The sequence below is a fragment of the Battus philenor genome, unplaced genomic scaffold (assembly GCF_028537555.1).
Source record: "Battus philenor isolate CCGP_79_NKW_IND1 unplaced genomic scaffold, ilBatPhil1.0.hap1 SCAF_15, whole genome shotgun sequence".
Classification (NCBI taxonomy): domain Eukaryota; kingdom Metazoa; phylum Arthropoda; class Insecta; order Lepidoptera; family Papilionidae; genus Battus; species Battus philenor.
The window spans coordinates 7,252,315-7,257,632 of record NW_027181677.1 but is presented as its reverse complement, the minus strand read 5'-3'; positions in this window follow the sequence as shown (position 1 = coordinate 7,257,632).

Sequence of the window (5,318 nt, the reverse complement as noted above, 5' to 3'; positions counted from 1 at the left end):
TGATACACTGTATCTAATAAAGTAATGATATTAAAACTATGGTTTTGTAACGATGAAGTTTTATTGGCTTAAAGTTTTAATGTTACGTCACTTTCTTCCTTGGACTTGATTTCATCCCACGGCTGCACGTCGGTCGAGCCGAATATAATGAATTGCAAGCCTGCAGCCACGTACACTGCCGAGCCAAGGTAAAACACAGGTCGCCTCGCGTCGATATAAATCTGTAAACGAACATTTTCTTATTACACCATGTTAAATAAAGTCAAGCTACACGTATGTATCGATTTTACTATTATTGCAAAAAAGTATTTAAGCTAAATAAAGCGTATTATATAATGGGTCTAGTCTAACGGGACCTACGATACAAACCAAGGATAGTTGTATACACAATGATTAATATTACGAGACTTTTAAAAGGTAAAAATAAGTAAATAGTTATGCAAAGTAATCCATTATACAAAGCTCATTACAGTTAATTTATTTAAAAAAATCATTATTGCCACGCGTCATTACAATTACTCCAAAGAATCCAAGCGTAATTCTGAGTGCCAACATCATACCGAAGCTGTGTTTAGCCGCCATAGGACTAAGAAGTGTTAGAATTGAGCAGATTATACTGGTAAAGAAAACAACTCGTCGTGAGCCCCAAAATTCAGTGGCCAAGTTTGATACTAAGTAACCCCAAAAGTAACCGCCGAGGATATAAGCCCTTTGATACGGTGTCCAATCTAAGACCGTTTGTAAAACCTACGAAATATATCAATTAAAATCCTTTGTTAAATTTTTACCAAGAAAATTTATCTTATTAATGCGAAAAATATTAATTGAAAATAAATTCTCCACGGGGATAAACATCATAGATCGCTAGAAAATTGTGCAATTATTTACATCAACGTCAAGCTCTTTGTTGTGGTATTTTTAATTTCAGGACGTTTATAATTAAAAACTATAGAGACAAAAATGTATGGCTTTGTTGTTAAGCTAGGGCAAGATCTGATTTCGCCGTGGGCATCGCTCATGCAACCGATGGCCGTTAAGGCAGAGAAGTTCTGGAGTGGCGACCACGAACCAGTGGACGCGGCGTGGGTAGTTGCTGCATTTGAGCAGTTCTTTGGGGGAGGCGTATGCCTTGCAGTAGGCGTCTGTCAGCTGACATGATGATGATAATGACTCCCATATACGATCTCTTTATTTAAAAGGAAAGAAGTAATACATTCCGTAAAGAGTTTCTCCGAAAGAAATAACCGCTCTTTCAGGTATCTATTAACTGAAGAACCTATATCCCAATAACTTACACAAAAGGACATTTTATGTGAGGAATTTTGCTGTTGTTAGACAATAAATATTAATATATTAATCAGTTATCTATAAGAAATAAAAGTGTTGTGCAAATATCAAATACTGACAGAGAAGGTTTAAATGCCACGTTATCTCTATGTGAATAGTTTTCGACATATTATAAGACGTAACAGTGTAAAAATACTTGCAGTACAGTATTTTTATAGTGTATGTATTTTAGGCTTGTAGAGTGCACAACACTATTTATGGTCGGAAGTAATCACATTAAATTTATGTTTTGTAATAACTACGACGTCTTTTTATGGCTTCATGGCTTCATCCCACGACTGCATCTCTATCAAGCCACGTACACGCCGAACCCAGATAAAACACAGGCCGCCACGTCAATTTTAATCTGTAAATGAACATCATATTTCTTCCATCTAATACGGCCAAGCTACATTGCTATACGTAGTGAAGAAGCTTATAATAAATATTACCAAAATATATATTTGCAAGTCTATAATACTATAAAGCAAAATAGAAACCAAATGTATTAATAACTTCATAGTATGTCGTAACTTTATATAATCCAACTCAAAAACTTTTAATGTCAGAAAGGTTTATTCTCTGGGTTCTCGTTATATGTACAAATTTTAATACACGGATTCTTTCTAAAATACTTGTTTAATTATTGAAAATAAATGTATGTACGCTGTGACCATGAGTAATATATTATAAAGAATAGAAGAATATAAAGAAATTTTTGCTATTTTATTCTTTATCAAATCGAATCTATTCGCAGTGTTTGACAATGTAAGAAAACCATTAACAGTCATGCATGCAATAATGATGCTGAAATCGTCAAAGCCAAAAGAAGAATAAGGAACAGCAAGTTATAGAAAACAGACAAATTTTCTTTAAAACCTCAAACTTCTTTCTTGAGAATAATGTCACCGATACGGACAAATGTGGAAGAAGAAGAAGTAGATATTAATAACATTAGTACATTACAGATGCCGATACTCAGAACGTTTCCATGGCACTTTTATGCAGCAGTTACTATGAAGTTAATCCTCCAGTTCCGATATTCAAAAAAGATATTGATAGCACCGACATGGATGTATCTGCCAATGTAAATGGAGAAATTATGAACTCTATATGTTTTTAATAGAATGAAGTTATCAATTTGTCGCCCTCACCGAATAAACCCGTAATCGCAAAAATCTAATTTCAGAAGAAACAAAATACCGATTTTTTAATAACTTGCAAAGGTTATTAATATACCAAATAAAAGCTATTTTTCTCCATACATTAATTGAATTTCTGTTTATATGTTCTGGAAATTATCTGAGTTATTACGGAAAATAGATTTTACTGGAATTAAATTTAAACAATTTTGAGGGAGTCCTTTATGATGGCATCCGTGCGAAATTTGATATTGACCGACATCAGTAATACGATACGTTACCATACGATATTATTAATGTGTACATTTCTGCCAACTCCCATACCTGTTATTAATACTTATTACTGTAAACTAATCAAACATTTTTCATGCGAATAATATGCGTGTTAGCTGTTGCGATTCTGCTTGGGAGAATTTCGTTCCCCAATAAATTGTGATTTACCGTTTCAGCTTCATTAAATTATATTCGTAAAACACAATTACTACTTTTTTTTGTAGAAAACATTAATGGTCGAATAAACTGGTAAAAATCTCATTTATTTTATATAAGAAAAATTCCCAAAAATATCACTAGGTGTAAAGTACAGTCTGTAGATGCCGACAGAAAAGGGACAAGCCCGCAATAGCATAATACGGGTTTTCTCGGTTGGGGCGACGAATTCATTATGTTCCTAATGTGAACACAATATATCGGTAAAATACTTTCTTTATACGAGCATGAAGATTTTTTAACAAGATCTCACTCATACGACTTACACTTGTTTGATATCAGTGTTTCTCAAGTAAAACATAGATTCCAAAAAAATTTTCGGGCGCTTATTTGAAAATTATGTAACAAAAATTATTTCATTGGTAAATTAATAGTATTGTGAGTTTAAAAAACTATCTACTAATTTTACCTTTTATTTACCTTACGTTTATTAAACTCTTCCTTTTTTTATTAAGTCAGCATTGATGTAATTTTAAGAAAAAAGCTTTGTATATTGAAACCGATTTGAATTTTTAAATTGTAAAACCTCTTTATTGCTAATATTTTTTTTAAGCGTAAAGTTTTCTGAATTTCCAAAATACCAACCAAAATATTTGTCGAGTCAAATTTACTCCGACCTAACCCTAATACTGTATAGCTCCAGTAGTAACCGGTATATAAGCCCTTCGATATGGTGTCTTATCACAAAGCTGTTTGCGAAACCTTCATGCATCTTACAATCCTTTAAAAATGTTCGCATAAATATTTATTATCTCGGATGTAAGACGTTCCCTCCTGGACCTGAGCCACCCTATAGATTTCCAAAAAAAACCAGTTGAAAGTAAAAAAATATTATTTACAAATAGTTTATTAGATTCTTCTCGACGATCTTCATCGAAAACAACATGATAATAGACTCAATCCTTTGGTAATTACTTAGCACAGTATTTTATTACTCTGGTTTTGGGGACAAGCTTCATTTATGCTGTGTTCTTAGTTTGAGAGGGTCAAAAAATCGTGAAAAAAACAGTTTTGATTTGTGATTCCTGTCAATTATTTTAATAAACTTTAATCATACAAATACCGTGTTAAACCCTCGTATGATCTCTCTTTAAATAAAAAGATGCAAACACGAGGATATAAAATAAAGATTGTTTTTTCAAGGATCTGTAGAATTTGTCACAGTTTCTTTAGGAATCGGAAACGAATGCTAAGCTAGCTCACCTAGTCTATTATGAAATAATTAATCGTTAAAGATTAATTGTGACAGAAATATTTTGATTAGTAAAAATACTTACTTGAGTGGTGTTGCCAACTGGAGCCATGATCACTAAGTTCACACTACTATTAATACGAATCATATAATTTACAAAGGAAAATCATAAACGCTATCACCCCGCGACATAATTTTCCTTTAACAAATTTCTTAATCATATAATTATATTTTTAAAAGAACATATTGTAAATAATAATCTTTTATAGTTAGTACATGTTGTATATAATAAGCTATGTAAGAACAGTCATTGTCTTTTGACATTAAATCTAAATAAGTTACAACGAAATTGTTTTTAAGACGAAGACGCTGAACGGGTTATTAGATTTGCGCTCATACAAGAATTTATCGTGCCTTTTTTTTCATGATTAATAAACTGCATTTTTGAACACCTGACATATTTTTGTCCAGTATTTCTGTCAAATTATACATTTTTTCTATTGCTATCTTAAAAAAGGGAAATACAAGTTCCACTACTCCGATATTTGTTATAAACATACGATGAGTCTGCATTAGCTTTCTAGTTTAGTTAAGACTTCCTTTCTCTTACTTTAAGGTTACTATTTAAATTATCCCTTTAAAGAACATGTCTCGCAAGGACAGAACGCATCCGTTTCCATTCAAAATACAAGTTAAATAGAAATAGTTGCGCGTTAAACAAGTCAACATACGAGTAAGAGGCTACATCTGACATGTGCACGCTGCGACATGTCAGATGTAGTCTGCCATTTTGCTCCCAATTAAACGCATTCTCTTTACGATTAGTATTGCATATTATTGTATTAACTCTCTCCGGCGAATACAGTTAAAGTAGAAATTGTTAAGTGGACCACTTAGAAGATATTCTAACTAAGTCCATTTGGAATAATTTATGAAACAATTAAAATTTGTCCTGTAGTAATTTAAGTCAGATCATCTTATATTTCACCTGGCACTAAAGTCAAACACAACATAACTCTGTGTTCAAGCTTGCTTGTCATTTTATTCATATAAGGGTCTTCATATAGTACAATAAAGGAAAATAGTAAAGAATAAATGTGTGCTAATAATTTAAATGACAAATTTATTTTTATTCATTTACTGATTTCATCACAGTCATAAATCTTGGA